Source organism: Littorina saxatilis, linkage group LG17 (genome assembly GCF_037325665.1).
Source record: "Littorina saxatilis isolate snail1 linkage group LG17, US_GU_Lsax_2.0, whole genome shotgun sequence".
Classification (NCBI taxonomy): Eukaryota; Metazoa; Mollusca; class Gastropoda; order Littorinimorpha; family Littorinidae; genus Littorina; species Littorina saxatilis.
Window position 1 is genome coordinate 5,742,444 of NC_090261.1, and position 19,040 is coordinate 5,761,483.

The 19,040-nt window shown below is 42.4% G+C and overlaps 1 long non-coding RNA gene across 1 annotated transcript in view; it reads left to right on the top strand.

Moving 5' to 3' along the window:
* The first annotated feature begins 15,658 nt into the window (after positions 1 to 15,658).
* LOC138953754 (uncharacterized) overlaps positions 15,659 to 19,040 on the top strand; it is a 4,484-nt gene continuing 1,102 nt past the window's right edge. Inside the window, exons 1-2 of the long non-coding RNA XR_011451603.1 lie at positions 15,659 to 16,647; positions 16,726 to 19,040. The exon at positions 16,726 to 19,040 is cut by the window's right edge and continues 1,102 nt beyond it. This is a non-coding gene — a long non-coding RNA (uncharacterized lncRNA). The remainder of the gene's footprint in view (positions 16,648 to 16,725) is intronic.

The following is a 19,040-nucleotide window of genomic DNA, read 5'->3' on the forward strand; positions in this document are numbered from 1 at the left end:
TCTCTCGCTCTCTCTCTCTCGCTCACTCTGAACGGTGTGTCTGTATGTACTCACCAACGTCAGTACGCTGGTACATAGCTGTGTGTGCATGTCCCCATGATAGCTGTGTGTGCATGTCCCCATGATAGCTGTGTGTGCATGTCCCCATGATAGCTGTGTGTGCATGTCCCCATGCCCAGGAAAGGATGACAGCTTGCACGTGCCTCCAGTCTAGCTCTCCTAAGGTCGTCATAGCCAGAGAATCAATTCCGATGGTGCAGTCATTTTTTATGCAGGAAATAGGGTTGGCTGACCTGAGGTGTGTGTTTGAGGGAGGAGGGGGTAGCAGGGACTTTTCTCTATGGTAGCCGCACAGTAGGGTCAGCTCGTGTTGTTTTCCCGCCTTTTTACATTTAGTCAAGTTTTGACTAAATGTTTTAACGTAGAGGGGGGAATCGAGACGAGGGTCGTGGTGTATGTGCGTGCGTGTGTGTGTCTGTCTGTGTGTGTGTGTAGAGCGATTCAGACTAAACTACTGGACCAATCCGCTTTATGAAATTTGACATGAGAGTTCCTGGGTATGAAATCCCCGAACGTTTTTTTCATTTTTTTGATAAATGTCTTTGATGACGTCATATCCGGCTTTTCGTGAAAGTTGAGGCGGCACTGTCACGCCCTCATTTTTCAACCAAATTGGTTGAAATTTTGGTCAAGTAATCTTCGACAAAGCCCGGACTTCGGTATTGCATTTCAGCTTGGTGGCTTAAAAATTAATTAATGACTTTGGTCATTAAAAATCTGAAAATTGTAAAAAAAAATAAAAATTTATAAAACGATCCACATTTACGTTCATCTTATTCTCCATCATTTTCTGATTCCAAAAACATATAAATATGTTATATTTGGATTAAAAACAAGCTCTGAAAATTAAATATATAAAAATTATTATCAAAATTAAATTGTCGAAATCAATTTAAAAACAGCTTTTTCCTTGTCGGTTCCTGATTCCAAAAACTTATAGATATGATATGTTTGGATTAAAAACACGCTCAGAAAGTTAAAACAAAGAGAGGTACAGAAAAGCGTGCTATCCTTCTTAGCGCAACGAATACCCCGCTCTTCTTGTCAATTTCACTGCCTTTGCCATGAGCGGTGGACTGACGATGCTACGAGTATACGGTCTTGCTGAAAAATGGCATTGCGTTCAGTTTCATTCTGTGAGTTCGACAGCTACTTGACTAAATGTTATATTTTCGCCTTACGCGACTTGTCCCTTCTCCCTTCTGCACTGATACTCTCTTCTCATTCCATATTGGAAAGTAGGACAACCTAAGATAGAGCGATGATTTAAAAATGTATTATTATTTCAGGTTTGACTCTGGTGAATTGAGCTTGAATGTATGAATAGTCTTTTGGCATGCAAGTTTTGCACATTCGGATTAGAACGTTATAAACAGTATCAGGTGTGTCACGTGTTCCTGTTTGTCTCTGCCTGTCTCTCTGTCTGTATGTCTGTCTGTCTGTGGATCTGTAAACTGTGCTAGAATAGTTAATAGTTACTTCAAGAGAGGGAGAATGCCTTTTGAGAAGTTTATTTCAAGCTTTTTCATGAGAGAGAGGGATACAGAGAGCTGGGGGATCGAAAGACAGAGAGAGGGGGGGGGGGAGAGGGGGAGCCAGGGGGAGAGAGACACACAGAGATACACAAAGACAGAGACAGACAGAAAAACACCAACACAGATAGAGAGAGGGGGAGATTGGGGGGGGGGGTAGACACATAGAGAGAGAGACCGACAGAGAGGGCGTGGGGGAGGGAGATGTGACACGCCGTAGGGCGCTTTGCAGTCGCCCAGGATAGAGGTAGAGCGGAAATGTCTTTTAGTGGTGCAGTGATTTATGCAGGAGAAAGGGGAGTGGCCTAGGTACTGCGGTACTTTCACCGATACTGCATCGACCTGTCTGCCGGGCTTTGGTCCTTTGGCATCGTACGCCATCTGTCTTTCCTTGTCTTTTCTTGGCCGCAGAAAAGTATCTGTTACTTCTTTCGTTCCTATGCCGAAAGCTTGGGAAGAAATGGTGAAGTTGAATTCTCAGTGAAGAATTATAATTATTTCTTGCTTGACCTGTTTGTTGTTGTTTTACTGTATGGTTGTTTTTTTGTGTGTGTTTACAAAAATATATATATTTGGTTGTTCTTTTGCACTCCCCCCTCTCAAAAAAAATGTATGACAGCGTGAAAGCAATGCTGTCGTTATTGCAGACAAGAGCTAAGAAAATAAAAATACTAGATGAGCATAAACACCGATGAAATATTGGCAACTATGGAGAAAAAAGGGAAATAACCACGCCGATTATTTTTTTTTTTTTAATTTCTTTATTGATAGTTACAAAACTCTCTACCACTACCTCTCTTTATCCCTTTTTCCGCTAGGTTACCTCGGAAAAGTCAAGTATTATGCCCCGACGGGGTGTCGAACCCGGCTTGCCTTCGTGAGAGGCAGGTGCACTAACCACTAGGCCAGTCTGTCTCACGAGAAAAGAGCGTTTCGATGAAGCATAGTGTTTGTGAAGTGTCTCACTCCTCTTAAGCCTGTGCAAGAAAATTAATGTGCCGCATAGAAATCGCTTTCAAGACATGATATGCTTACTCCAAAAATGATGCGCCCGCATTTATTTGACACACATTTACATGCATTTATTTGATATGTTTGCAATTCAGCACACATGTGTGGTTATTTCCATTGTGTTTTCCATGAGTTGCCAATATTCCCTCTGTGTTTATGTACATTCAGTGTTTTTTTTGTTTTTTTAGCTCTTCAGTGAATACCAAGGGCGGGACTTCATAAATAAGAATTATGCATGATAAAATAACTTGTGGAGGGCCCAAGAGAGCATCTTCGCTTTTTTTTAAACTTTTTAAAATTTTTATTTTAGAAAAAAAATGGTAAAACCTTTCATTTTTTATGACGTTGCCATTAGAAATTAGTCCCTTATATTCTGTATCGTGAACACGGAAAAGTCGGGTGTTTTTACACGCCTCGCCTGGGGATCGAACCTGGTCCGCAAGCGTGACAGGCGAGAGCACTAACCACTGTGCTATTCTGTCTCACACGAGAACAACCTCTAGATAGTGTATTAGATAGTGTAGTCTTTGCCAAGTCCTTCACGTAGTTGGATAGTCTGCAATACCATTTTGAAGATAACATCGAAGACAGTATTCTATTTTGCAGGTTTATTGGTGTTCTGGATGAATCCCCCATCGGGCTTTTAGTTGTTTATGGTGTTTCATTCTGTTTCTCGCTGTTTCGTCGTAAACATCCTTGTTTCTTGTCACAGTGGAATAGAACTGTTTCTCCCCTCGAGAGACTGAAACGACGACCGACTAAATTGAACGCAGTCTTCCTCACAGTCTTCGTTCTCGTCTCGCTTTTTGTGCGATTGTGCAGTGCTCTTTGCAGATCATATCAAAGTCAATTGCAAAAAGGAATTATTTGGTGTTGGGGAACGCGTTGTTTACGGTGTGTGGGGTCAGGGAAGGGGGTGATTTAGTGACACGTGCACCCAGCACAACCTCTTCTTTTCATTCCGAAGCAGGTCTAATATAATACGCTATCTCGTCTGTATGTTGGCATGTTTGTCTCATTCTGCCTGTCTGTAAGTCTGCGTGCTCGTCTGTCTGGCTGTCATTGCAAGGGAACTTCAGTTATCACACTTTTCCAATTTGTTTGTTAGTATTGACCAATTTATTTAGCAAGTATCTTATTCTCTGTCTGTCTGTCATGACAAGGGAACTTTATTATTTCCTAGCACACTTATCCAACTTATACATCTTACGACCTTATGCAGTACGTGTCTGTTTGTTCTGTCACGTACGACGGTTTTAGCAGGACATTTTTACAACTGAGTTTTTATGTTTTGAAAACGGGGAAAGTGTTGCGATAAGCGAAGCATAGTGTGAGAGCTCGTTCGTGTGTGCATGCTTTCCTGTCAGCTCTTATTTGTGCGTCTGTAATTTTGTTTCTGTGTGTTTGTGGGAAAGTATCCATTATTTCAATCTGTGTGTGATTTCACGTTGCTTTGAAAGAAATACCCTTTTCCGTTGACCTCTCTGTACTTTCCTAGTTGCAATTCTGTCTCGTTTGAGATTCAGTTCTCTCCCTTTCTCTCTCTTTGCCACCGAGTAACGCCCTTGCTTTCCTTTTTTGGTGGTATATGTATTTTGTCCCCTTCTGCACATGTTACCTTTTTTCTCAATCTCTCTCTCTCTCTCACACACACACACACACACACACACACACACACACACACACACACACACACACACACACACACACACACACACACACACACACAACTAAAAACGCTAAACACTTTCAGTTTCTTTTATTCTTAAACTCCCTTGCGGTCAGGACATTTCACTTCTCTCTGACAGTCATCTTTTATACCTCTGATGTTTTTGCAGTACCGTCATTGTTTTGACTTTCAACAGATCATGTATAGGTTAAGCTGAATGCTTTTTGGTTTGCACTTTGCAATTGCAATAGAAGTCTGTTATGCAAAATCATGTCCGGTTTCCCCACAGTGCTTAAGACAACTCTCTTGCTACCCTTGGGGTTTCCTCTCGCCTCAAGACTCGTTCCAACGCGGGTCGTCCTCGTTCCGAAGGCTGTCAGTCGGTGTCATTGAAATCAGTCGCTGGAAAATCTGTAGAAATAGTGAAAGTGAACATTTGGGCTCTCTCTTTTCCTCTCTCTCCCACTCTCTGTCTCTCTCATTCTCTCTCCCTACCTCTCCCTACCTCTCTGTCTCTCTCCTTCTCTCTCCCTACCTCTCTCTCTGTACTTATCTATTTCTCGCTATCTCTTATTCTCACTCTCTCTCCCCAGCTCTCTCTCTCTCTAGCTCTCTCTCTCTCACAACCTTTCCGAACTGTATATTTGGGGGGAAAGGGGGGGGGGGAGGAGAGCATGCATACTTGTGGAAGAAGTAGTTTTCTCTCGCTCCTGTATGCTTCTTCCCCCCCCCCCCCCCTTTCTCTGTTTGATTTTTGAGGAGAGAAGAGAGAAAGCAAGAGCAAAGAAGACGAAATTCTCTCTTCCTGACACAATCTTTCAGGGAGAAATAGAGCAAAGATGGGGGTAGGGGGGGGGGTGGGGGTGAAGAGAGCATGCAGGAAATGTGCTTCTCTCTTGCTCCTGCATGCTCCCCCCTCCCATTCCTGTATTTGTGGGGGGTGAATAAAGCATGCTTGCTTCTGTATGCTCTCGCCAAACCCCCCACCCCACCCCCGGGCCTATCCTGATCTTTTTTGAGTTGGGAGGGGGGTGGGGGAGTATGCAGGAGCGTTTCTGCATGCTCTCTTCCCCCCCCCCCCCCACCTATCCTAATCTTGTATTTGAGTTAAGAGGGGGGGGGGGTGGAGAGAGCACGCAGGAGCGAGAGAAATGTGCTTTTCTCTTGCTTCTGCATGCTCCCCCACCCCCCCGATCTTGTATTTGAGTTGGGAGGAGCATTCAGGAGCGAGAGAAATGTGCTTTACTCTTGCTTCTGCGTGCTCCCCCCCCCCCCCCCATTCCCCTTTCCTGATCTTGTATTTGGGTTGAAACGGGAGGGGGGGGGGTTGGAGAAAGCATGCAGGAGCGAGAGAAAAGTACTTTATTCTTGCTCCTGCATGCTTCTCCCCGATTCCTGTTTATGAGTTGGGGGAGGGATGCAGGAGCGAGAGACTAATGATTCTCTCTTGTTTCTGCATGCTATCTTTTCTGCCCCCCCCCCCCCCTAATCTGATCTTGTAGTTGAGTTGGGATGGGAGTCGGGGATGTAGAGAGAGCATGCAGGAGCGAGAGAAAAGTACTTTTTTCTTGCTCCTGCATGATTCTTCCCCCCCCCCCCCCATTCCTGTATTTGAGTTGAAACTGGGGGGGGGGGGGGTGTGTGTGTTGAGAGAGCAAACAGAAGCGAGAGAAATGTGCTTTTCTCTTGCTTCTGCATGCTCTCCCACCCCCACCCCCCGTCTTTCCTGATGTTGTATTTAAGTTGGGATGGGGGGGGGGGGGCGGGGGGGGGGGGCAGGGTAAAGAGAGCATGCAGGAGCAAGACAAAAGTGCTATTCTCTTGCTTATGCATGCTCTCTCCCCCCGCTAAGAATCGCCGCCAGTACCAAACCAAGTACTGAAACTACCAATAGATGCACGCGAAACCAAAAAAACACGGTCCCCAGCGACCAGTCGATTCCTTTACTGGAAAGCCACCAGCAGCACGTCTGAGAGCGGATCCCAAAAAGGAAAGGGTGACCCCAAAAAACAAGAGCAGCAAGACTGGAGAGGTGATAGGTAGCCGGTAGATCAATGGCCGTTGGTTGCCTGCTTCTTATGCACAATGAGAGGGGGGAGTCTTGTAGTTGGTCGATATTTGGCGACCAACGAGAATTTTTCTGTTTCCATTTCCGTCAAAAAATTGTATTATCATTGTTTTGGGTCAAACTCTAATACAGATAATGCGAGTTTCGTGCCAAACATTTACAGAGATGTCCTCTTCAACACAACACGCACCAAACGGGTTCGCCACAGATATACTGGTCCATTTTATTAAAATAGATCTGATGTCCTTCATCTCGTCAAAGACTGACTGCGTGATAAATACTACTGCAATTTGTACTGAAAAACACGTACGCATCCAGTTTGTGTGTGAGAGAGAGTGTCTGGATACTGAAGCAAGTTTATTTGTGTATGCGCTTGTGTGTGCGTGTGTACAAACAAATTATGTGCATGGTATCGCAAGTACATCACAACATATTGTCAAAGTATCATATGCACGGTCGACAAGAAAGCAACACACACGCATTAACAAAACCACCCAAAACCAAATACCCGCAAAGTCTGCAATACAATCAGCACACAGCAATGTCTGAGTTTGGTTGTGCAACACGAACCTCGCGACTCAAGGAGATGCAGCAAAGAGTGCAATAGTACCAACGTGAGAGGGGGGGGGGGGGGGCGGGGGGTGTGACTCGAAGGTCGTCGGCTCACAAGTGATCGTTATCGACCGAGACTGTTGCTATAGTCAGCGGCCATCTTGAATTCCTACTTTTAGGCTTTAGTCCATAAGAAAAAAATGAAGGATACTGCCCCGAATCTACTGGACTTTTTTTCTTACCACATCTTTTGTATTTCTTGAGGGGAGGGGAGGGGGTTGGTGTCAGAATTACAGCTGGCCACAATAACAATATCTCTCTCAGGCACAATATTGCAGCATCAAGTGATTGCCTGTTTCTTTCTCGTTGTACTGGAATAACTGCTGTGCCTCAAGGTATCATTAGGAACGCAGTGGTTGGTCGCTTCAAAAGATTATGGAGCATTCTACACCTTGGTTTAAACAAGTTTATTCGATAAATGTCATTGGTACTATTGCCGCATACATGAAATTAGGAACATGGAGCACAACAAGCTAAGCTTATGAGCGTACTCTTAAAAGCAAATGAAATTTGGCGGACGATTTTAATATAACAAGTTTGAAATAATGTCAAAATAATAATGGTAAATTATGGTAGACAAACATGTAACAATAAAAGGAAAAAACAACAACAACAACAAAAAACCATTTAGTCAAAACTTGACTAAATGTAAAAATTCTACACCTTGAGGATATCACAGTACAATAGCCTAACCTAACTCTGCTTCCAACCAATCCTCAAAACCACTGAACCCTCTTTGAAGATTATACTTAAGAACCGAAAACATCTACATTATACCAACGGATTGATGGAACAGGTTATTGTCGCAATATTAGTAAAGGTACAGGCGTGTAAAGTTTCATATGCCCCCGATCCACAATGCTTTATTTTACAGACACAAATTCACATCGCTACGAATGTCGTTTTGTAATGTAATCGAAGTAATACACTAGCAGTAGCACGCAGAAAATGTCCAAAGCAGACAGTTTTCCATACCATGACCTAAAAAAACACCTGAACCAACGACTCCGGTCAGCACTGACAAAACGGTACCCAAGGCTGGACTGCTACTGGCGAGGCGGCCTGTTTTTCATGCGGGGAGGGGGTGTGTCCTTTGGTGCCATAAGTGGTCCTCTTTCTTCCGTTCTCTACGACACTGGTACGACTGATCGCCGATCGATGGCAGGGGCTTGCCTTTAGTCAGCCGCCATCTTGAATCGCTTGGTCACCACCAACGACTACTGGCTAGGCTACTAAGTATGGTAGAAGGGGGAGGGTATCGCATCGCACATAGTACTGTCACTTCCCCGGATGCTCCTCCTGGGAGGACGAGTGGCAAAGCAGGATACTAAAGAAAACGCGTTTGTGTTACTAATCAAAAATCGATGAAGGAAATCACTAAGAAAGCAGCGTAGATATATATATCTCTCTGAAAACTATGATTATTGCGCATTGTTTTAAATGTATGGCAAAGCAGTACCCTTTACCCAAACCAACCCCTTTTGAAATAAACCTTTGTGTTTATTCAAGAAAATGTCAAAGCGTCAAAAGCGTCTCTGAAAATGCCAAAGCAGTGGTCTCTCTCTGTCTCTCGCTCTCGTTCTCTCCCTCTCTCTCCCTCGCTCTCTCTCCCTCTCTCTCCCTCGCTCTCTCTCCCTCTCTCTCCCTCGCTCTCTCTCCCTCTCTCTCTCTCCCTCGCTCTCTCTCCCTCTCTCTCTCTCCCTCTCTCTCCCTCTGAGCTCTCTCTCCCTCTCTCTCTCTCTGAGCTCTCTCTCTCCCTCTCCCTCTCTCTCTCTGAGCTCTCTCTCCCTCTCTCTCTCTGAGCTCTCTCTCTCTCCATTTGAGCTCTCTCTCTCTCTCCCTCTGAGCTCTCTCTCTCTCTCCCTCTGAGCTCTCTCTCTCCCTCTGAGCTCTCTCTCTCTCCCTCTGAGCTCTCTCTCTCCCTCTGAGCTCTCTCTCTCTCTCCCTCTGAGCTCTCTCTCTCTCCCTCTGAGCTCTCTCTCTCTCCCTCTGAGCTCTCTCTCTCTCTCTCTCTCTTAAGGACAGATTGTAAGAAAAGGCGTAGCCTTAAATCTTAATCCTTGATAAATAAAGTTCAATTCAATTCTCTCTCTCTCTCTCTCTCTCTCTCTCTCTCTCTCTCTCTCTCTCTCTCTCTCTCTTTCTGAGCTCTCTCTCTCCCTCTGAGCTCTCTCTCTCTCTCTCTCTCCCTCTGAGCTCTCTCTCTCTCTCTCCCTCTGAGCTCCCTCTCCCTCTCTCTCTCTCTCCCTCTGAGCTCCCTCTCCCTCTCTCTCCCTCTGAGCTCCCTCTCCCTCTCTCTCCCTCTCTCTCTCCCTCTCAGCTCTCTCTCTCCCTCTGAGCTCTCTCTCTCTCCCTCTCTCTGAGCTCTCTCTCTCTCTCTGAGCTCTCTCTCTCCCTCTCTCTCAGCTCTCTCTCTCCCTCTCTCTCTCTCTGAGCTCTCTCTCTCTCTGAGCTCTCTCTGAGCTCTCGCTCTCTCTCTCTCTCAAAAATACCCATTTCAAATGCTACACTTACAACAGCATATGGGGTCAAGGCACCCCAGACCCACAGCCTTGCCAGCTCTTGTACCCCTGCCTCATGTTTGAAGCCCCTCCCTAATACACTTCTTCAAGCCCTGGGAAATTTCCTTTAATTATTTGCATGGCTGGTTTTTGAGTCACTTGAGAAAAAGTGACTCTATGTAATCGGTCAGTGTTAGTCTGTCCGGCCGGCCGGCCGGCCGGCCGTCCGTAGACACCACCTTAACGTTGGACTTTTCTCGGAAACTATCAAAGCGATCGGGCTCATATTTTGTTTAGTCGTGACCTCCAATGACCTCTACACTTTAACGATGGTTTCGTTGACCTTTGACCTTTTTCAAGGTCACAGGTCAGCGTCAAAGGAAAAATTAGACATTTTATATCTTTTCTCGGAAACTATCAAAGCGATCGGGCTCATATTTTGTTTAGTCGTGACCTCCAATGACCTCTACACTTTAACGATGGTTTCGTTGACCTTTGACCTTTTTCAAGGTCACAGGTCAGCGTCAAAGGAAAAATTAGACATTTTATATCTTTGACAAAGTTCATCGGATGTGATTGAAACTTTGTAGGATTATTCTTTACATCAAAGTATTTACATCTGTAGCCTTTTACGAACGTTATCAGAAAAACAAGGGAGATAACTAGCCTTTTCTGTTCGGCAACACACAACTTAACGTTGGGCTTTTCTCGGAAACTATAAAAGTGACCGGGCTCAAATTTTATGTGAACGTGACTCATTGTGTTGTGAATAGCAATTTCTTCCTGTCCATCTGATGCCTCATATAATATTCAGAACTGCGAAAGTGACTCGATCGAGCGTTTGCTCTTCTTGTTGTTTTTTGTTTTGATTGGCTTTTAAATAGCATTTTATCGTTGCAGGAGTCCCAGCGCTTGGAGTGCGACAACAGCTCATTGCGGTCCGAGATCTCACAGCTGAACCGAGAACGTGACGAGCTGCTCCAGATCCTCAGCGAGCACGTGCAGCTTTGCCATAGCAACGGGAACACGTGCACCCAGCCGCCGCCTTGACAACGACCCTCCACCAATGACAGGACTGGAAGTATTACGCGCGTCAACGGAAGTGGCATGTTTCTTGACCTACGACCTTCACCGCTGGAAGATGTCAGTGTTGTGTGTTGTGAGCGGAGGGTGAACAAGATCGGGTTTTCGGTAACCACGGTAACCACGGTAACCCTTCACCTGCACACCACTTTCACAGACACAATCATCTTCCTTTTGCACTGGAGTTTGGTTGTCAATGATCTATTGTTTTATGCCCAAATACTTTGGGGCAAGTTTGCGTAGAAGGTACGTTGGTGGCGTATTGTACCCTCAAACACATTGAAGAATGCCGAATTTGTGCAGAGAAATCGTGACACACAGCCTATGGCAAACTTCCACGAAAGAGATACAGGTTGGAAGAAACAGCCGGGGGACCCACCAAGTTCAGTCGCTCCTGGAGAGCGACAAGTACAATTACGATTCTGCATCTACCTTGTTTTCTGTTATCGTGATAACTAGTCTGATACCAAATGAAACGGAACAGTGTTCTTGGCCATCGTACGAGGTGGTATTACTCATCGTGTTGATACGTCGTGCATGCCCGTTTTCCCATTTGTACCCCAGCTTCCATCATATTCCACTCGCTTCATGTTCAAATAAAATGCATGAAGTGCGAGGAGAAATGTAGGCCCAAAGTTTGTAAAAAGAAACAAGGATATTTTTTTCGAAAGGCTTTCTTTTTAACAAAGTTTATTTCTATTGTTTTACTTGCGTGCAGGGGAATAACGTTTTGTCAGTAACGGTGATTTTATATTTTGTGTGCATGACCTTCGGTTTTGGGGCGTTTTCTTCAGTAGATTAGGAATGTCATTTTTGAGTGAATTTTGAATTATAATCAGTTGACCAAGTAAGTTTTCATTGCTGGCTGAAGTTCTTTTCATCTGCATGCAGTATGTGAGCAAACCCGTGTTTTGTTTATTTTACAGTTTTTATGTAGTTTGTAGATGAAGATCTCAACGCTCACGAAATATTGGACCCCGCCACCATTCCCTTTTATGATTTTGCTTTTGACCCTGCTTGAACTGCAGACATGTTTGAAGTGTATGCTTTCGCAAGCATAGACCCGTTGTAATTTTCGCATAATATATGTATTCTCACTCACTCACTCACTCACTCACTCACACTCACACACAGAGGTAAAACCTGAACTTTAATGTTATAAATTCAGGGAAGTTGTTCTCAACTTCGGATGCAATCTTAGCCAATCAGTTGGCGTGACGTGGACTACAAAGCATAAAAAGTACTTTGTACTGCTATAGTATTTGTTTTACGAAATGAGCTGAAAAAAGCGCGTTATTTACATGTGGTTTGAAAGAAAAACATCGGCGCTATTTTAAGAACTGCAAAACTTTCCAAAACGTGCGGCCACAAACATGTTTTTTTTGAATTTACAACACTAAATTTCAAGGTAACACACACACACACACACACACACACACAAACGAGAACCCGCTAACACATCCATACACTGAACGCGTGTGAACGCTTAACATATGCATGTGTTGTTTGTGTGTTGTGCCGTGTTGTCTGAGACTTGCCTTGTTTCATGCTTAAATGAGTATTGACTGTTGAATTGCTGATGTCAAATGGCCACTTCGTTGTTGTCAATAGTTCATCCGCTATAGTTTTGTTAGGACCTTTTCAATGACAGTGTTAACTTTCTTGTTCGAGTTTTCAGTGCTTTCATCTAAAGTTATCATAGTAACAAAAACGTAGCCTAGTTTTGTTCTACTCGCGAGATAATGATTTAAAAGTGCCGCGTTCAACTTTCGTTTCAACCTGCATGATCTTCAAGTTACTTTCTGTTTATGCGAGAGCATTTCAATTTTAAAATTAAGTGATGTGATTTTGCTGACTTTAAAGAGTAACACTACGTATATTTTCCATTGATAATTTTGAAGGCAAATCACCTTGAAGAGAGAAAGAAGGGGTGATTAGAATTATGTTGTTCTCCGTGTTCCGTCGCAACGGCTAACTTCACACGATCGTAAGCGAACTGTATATCGAGGGATCTCCTTGCCCATAATACGAAAACAGCAATTTAAGCCTCCTTATAATGCTAAGAGCACGAAACGATTTCCAGATTTAATAATCGTAATGTTTACAGTTTGTGTAAGTATAAGGAGCACGAGGGGACGTATCTTCAAGATTATTCTATCGCTGCATCCTCATTTTCGAGGGATCTCCTTGCCCATAATACGAAAACAGCAATTTAAGCCTCCTTATAATGCTAAGAGCACGAAACGATTTCCAGATTTAATAATCGTAATGTTTACAGTTTGTGTAAGTATAAGGAGCACGAGGGGACGTACCTTCAAGATTATTCTATCGCTGCATCCTTTTCTTGCACCTCTACAATTTTCCGATTTCTAAAAAAAAATTTACGCTAAAAGAGAAAGTTGACTTGAAGAGAAACCTGTGGGTTTTTGTTTTGTTTTTGCCATAGATTTTAGTTACGATCTGTATACCATGCCTTGTTTATTCGTTTTCTTTTGTAAGCACAGATGACTTTCGCTACAGAATTGTTTTCCCCTTTGTTTAAGAGATTAACGTAATTCTGTTGTTGAAAGAACTATCCTGATTTTGTCCTTAATCTGTCGAAAACTATTTCAATTTTGGGATAATTACCTTTGTTAGCAGTTATTTTATATACTTGTGTTTTCATGATTATTACTTCTCACTGCCGAATCGTTATGATCGTTATTATTATTCCATTGTTAACACAACCAACTATTGTTCTTCTCTTTGTGACAAGTCTAGTATTACTGGCCGTTTTGCACCGTTCTACTGTTATTACGATCTCAGTTCGTACGTCTCAGTGACTCGGTCCTCATAGTGTTTCTTTCATCGAGTGAATTTCTCTGTGTGTTGCTTGTTCGACATAAACTTGGCCACAAAATTATTGCAACAAATTTCAAACCCATTTTTATTAAAGCATTAATTCCCGTGTCATTTCATTAATGACTTTCTTCTTGTTTGTCAAAGTTGCAAAGTTTTGCCTATTGTGATTTTGTGATGATTTTTCATTCGTCCCTTCCGTTTTTGTCTGGTTGATTTTGAGGGTATCCTTACTTGAGCGGCGGTCACGTGATCCCTGTAAAAGAAATATTTAATCCAATAGGTGATCCTGAAGGTTACGTGAACGGCCTTAACTGGCATATAAAGTTTTAATGAAATGACACAGGGATTAATGCTTTAATTTGGGTTTGAAATGTGTTGCAATAATGTTTTGGCCAAGTTTACTTCACGAACCTACGAGTTCTTTGAAGACCAGTTGACTGCTGCGTATATAACCTGCGTAGCATTAGCATTGCCTGATTTGAATATGTATATAACCAACAGTAAACAGCCTTTGCGTTTTTCGAATGTCCGAGCGACTTTTTGGTTCTTTCACACTGTAAACGCAATTTCGCTACCTCATGAACAATATGTGATTTTGTGGTATTGTTTGGGTTGGAATCGGATTGTTTCATATAGCCATCGTGTATGTATGTGTTTTATGGTTTGATGAATTTGTTCTATCAGTGTTTGGGACAGTTGAGGAGACGATGTTGTGATTTCATACACAAATGAAACTGGTGGGATTTTTATTTTGTACTGGAGACGCACATATATTACTCATTTGGACCATTTGTATTGAAGAAATATCGTGTTTTTCTTCATGGAGAACAGAACTAAACTCTCTCTATTACAGTTACCTAAAATTGAATGATAAGACTGCTCTAGCAAAGAGAACCTCTGCACAAAATGAAGAGAACCCCTTGGTATACATAACAACCCTGCTCTTTTCTTTCTCACTTTGACAAACAACTTTGACCTTTGGACTATTGTTCTTTGATTTGGTTTTAACATTTTGGCACTGTGTACTATCATAAGTACGGTGCTTCCAATTTGATGGACCGGCCAAGGTACTACATGTACTTTACTTTCATTGATTATTGCCACAGCCACCCATAACTCGCACACACGCACACAATGCAAACCGTTCCTGACCTCCTATCCCACCCATCTTCCACTTTCAAACTCCTAACCCGGAGCCCACCGATCTGAAAAGTACAGACTCTTTCTTCTCTTGGCTGTTCGTCTCTGCAAGCTTATGCATGACAACAATTATCCGAATTTATGACAATCCAAGTCGTACAAAAACACCGGGAACGCAGAAGAAGAAGAAGAACAAAAACACGAATGCGATTTATAACTTACTTGTAACAAAAGATATTCTTGCATATTCGTCAGCATTCCATTATTTTCCTTAAATTGTTATCTTTAATAAACTGTTGATGATTTTCAACTATGTTCCTGTAACGAGAGAAGATTACCAATTTCTCACAAAATGAAGGCATGAACTTTGTTTTCGGGAATGATTGTCAATAGCAAAAATACAATTTGTATGGCGAATTTGTCGTAAATGACGAAAATAAACACATCCCAAATTGAAAAAGATGGCAAGTACTGTTCAAGACAGTGCTATCATTTCTTTCAAGATGCAATCATTCAGTTGGCTGGGTTGTTTTTTAAATTAGTTTCCCGATTTACACTTTTCATTAACAGGTAGATTCTGTTTCTGCACAGGATTTGAGTTTAAATATCAAGTTTCCTCAAATGAACAAGGGTGTCTTCAGTGATAAACTGTCTTTAATTGTTCTTCTTCTATTCACGTCCAAAGGTTGAAGCAGGAAAAAGTAACAGCAGGTTGTGGTCGAATGTTACTGTGCGCAATACTTTTCTTTTGAATCGTAAAACTCGCGAAGTACTCCGCCATTTTGTTCGGTCGTCAATGCAGACTGGGTGCTTCTTTCTTTTAGGTCGATTCATCCGCCAGCCAAAATTCCCCCACATTTATAGTATTTGAGAATGAACAGAGTGGTTCATTGTTTGAGGAAATTGGCCGGTCAGCTACTATTTGTGCTTGCCCTACCTACCTATTATATTGGTGGGTGGGCGGGCGGCAGGGGGGAAAATGGGTTGATGATCGATTATCCTTCCGCGTGATTCATTCTGTCTAGTCTGTCAGTTGTACCCCGAGTCATTTCCCTTTTCTACCTCTGCTCCTGTTTTGGTGTGATTCCAGCCTTTGTGATTCCTTGTATATTAAACCCTGTCTCTCTAAATCTCTCCCCCCCCCCCCCCCCCCCCCTTATGCACGCTCTCCCCCCTCTTTGTTCCAGACTTGTTTGCCTTTTGATCTCTCTACCTCTGCTGTCACTTCAACTCGTCATACCCTCCCTGTCCGCTTCCCTCCCCTTCATTCCTACCTTGACAACACCCCCTGTATAATTATGTCCTTGGATTTGTGTTAGATGCAGTGTATTTGAGAATGATGTCAACAGCAGAATATGTCATTCACGTGGACGGTCGGTTTTTTATTAAACTCGCCATTTACCTGGTTTTACAATTATTATGGACTGTTCGAACTTAATATTTTAATCTCAACACGAGAGTATGGTTACTTAACTGGGCTGTTGAAATTAACTTTTTGGTTTTAAAGAAATATTACCCTTGTGTATAGGTCCAAGTCGGAGGGAAAACCCCGCAAAAGGGTAATGTTAGAGGATTTTGCAGTTGCAGTTGCAGTTTATAAGACTGAAATGTGGTACCATCTGAAATGTGTTGGATTTTTTTTTAATTCTTTGTGATACTCAAAAAGGTGCTTACATTGTCCATTGTTCGAGTTCAGCATTTAAAATGACCTTTTAGAAGGTATGCACTGCACATATCTACGACCACACTCACACACTCACACTGTGTCATTTTTGTCTTGCCCCACCTAATTCAGTCTCACAGACTCAGTAGGAAACCCATACCCAAGAAGCTAATCCGAAATTGAAACATAATAGCTTGTACATCGTAATTATGAAGAACTAAAGAGGGCTTACTTTTTTGTCAACATCAAATAAGGGGGAAATGGTTGTAAATGATAAGGGCTTCTTATTGGTGGACAGGGTCCGGCAATATGTCCAATGATTATATATCATTATATATCAGTGGGACTTGGGAAGTTTTATTACTGTCAACATTGCTTGTGCATGCTTACTTTTTGAAGCTTCTTTGAGCGCGTAAAACTGAATTCGATTACTCAAATGTCAGCATTGTATCGGGCCTACCATGCAGGTCTAGGAGTTCTTTCTTTCTTTCTTTATTTGGTGTTTAACGTCGTTTTCAACCACGAAGGTTATATCGCGACGAGAGGTCTAGGAATTGGGTGAGGTGATGTCTTAACATTAGTATCAGAATCTGTAGCCTTTCTAAACTTTCATCATGCTCATACACTTGTGTGTGATTCTGCCCGAGTATTTCGCGAGGCCCGTATAAGACTTTGATCATGCTCATTACACTTGGAAGTGATTCTGTCAGACTATTTTGCGAGGCCTGTATTATAGACTTTTATTATACGCATGCACTTGTAAGTGACGCTATCAGAATATTGTCTACCATTTATCCTCCCTCCACCTTTATCCTGCGGGCAGGTTAGGTGCAGGACTGAATCAAGCTCAATGACACCAACATCTTACTCTGCAATACAACCATCTGTTCTACGCCGCACACACAATTCCTCTCATTCTCGGGCAAATGTGTTGCCTACATTTCTGCTACCAATTCTAGCAACGCTCTGCAGTTCACTGCGTGAAAATCATGTTCATTATAGTTCAACAGCAAGTGCTAAATGATTATGAAATCAGAGTGAATTTATATTATTATGTGTGTTAAGTCATTAATTTGAGTGAAAACAGTCATGTATATGTGTATAGAACTCTCCAGATGTTCATTATTTCTTATCTCCACAGAATTTTGACATCATAATTAAAATGAGTTCTGAGTCATCGGTAAGCAAACTTAAATTGAAATGTTAGTAGTATGCTTCGTGTGTCCCTCTCGTCAACTCTGTCTCCTCTGTATGTTAAGCCTGACGTGTGCTATAAGTTTTTACAAAATTCTTTGTTAAACCTCGTGTTCTAATATTGAGGAGGATATCTTTGTTTATTGTTACTAAAAGGTTGTGGGCATAATTTGAATATCCTTCTAAATTAGAAAGTGAATATAGTTATATTGTGTGATTTTGTTTCTCTCGGCATTTAATGCTCCTGTCCTATAACACCACAGAGCGTGACGTCACAGTTTTTGAACCTTATCCTGTGTTAACGGTTACCCTTCTATCGTGTTGCCTCACGTGAAGGTGATATTGTTTTCACCTTTCATCAACTGTTTTTGAGTCACTTGAGAAAAAGTGACTCTATGTAATCGGTCAGTGTTAGTCTGTCCGGCCGGCCGTCCGGCCGGCCGTCCGTAGACACCACCTTAACGTTGGACTTTTCTCGGAAACTATCAAAGCGATCGGGCTCATATTTTGTTTAGTCGTGACCTCCAATGACCTCTACACTTTAACGATGGTTTCGTTGACCTTTGACCTTTTTCAAGGTCACAGGTCAGCGTCAAAGGAAAAATTAGACATTTTATATCTTTGACAAAGTTCATCGGATGTGATTGAAACTTTGTAGGATTATTCTTTACATCAAAGTATTTACATCTGTAGCCTTTTACGAACGTTATCAGAAAAACAAGGGAGATAACTAGCCTTTTCTGTTCGGCAACACACAACTTAACGTTGGGCTTTTCTCGGAAACTATAAAAGTGACCGGGCTCAAATTTTATGTGAACGTGACTCATTGTGTTGTGAATAGCAATTTCTTCCTGTCCATCTGATGCCTCATATAATATTCAGAACTGCGAAAGTGACTCGATCGAGCGTTTGCTCTTCTTGTTAAAATCCATTTTATTTCTGAATTCTTTTACTAGAATCGTCAATTTTCTCCCACAACTTTATGCATGTGTGATTACTTTCCTGCAGTAAGTGTAAATATTGTGCGTAAGGCATCAGTTACCAGCTAACATCGTTGACTTCCTTCAGCCAAACCGTTGAGTTGTGACGACACGTCAAGACACCGCTATGTCTGGTGCAACAGGCGAAAGTATACAGATACACATTCTTTGAGATTTCCGAGCATAGTCATGTTGAGCATAGTCATGTTGAGCATAGTCATGTTGAGCATAGTCATGTTGAGCATAGTCATGTTTTAGCGTATAATAACGTTGGCGTAACTGTGACAAACATAAGAGTAAATGCCGAGAGTCTGTAATTTGAAAATGAAGCCATTGTTGTGAGCCCATGCACAAAGCTAATCTCAAAAACGTCAACTGTTCCAAGGTTTCTGGGCAAAATGGGACAAATGATAAAAGTACAAGTACGGTATTTTGCTGTGGCTCCATTTTCTGTCTCAACTCCTGTACGCTTTTACGATCTGCGAGGGATCGAAACTGAACAACATGTCACGGAAAGACTTGTCTACAACAATGCCCGGCAAAGATGAAGAGATCTTACTGCTGAAACTCACACCTCCACAGTGTATCATTGAATATTTTAGTATTCTCTGACATTTGGAAAGCGATAATCGAACAAGTTGATATACAAAATCTATAGAAAGATCAGGCACTGTTCAATTTGTCAA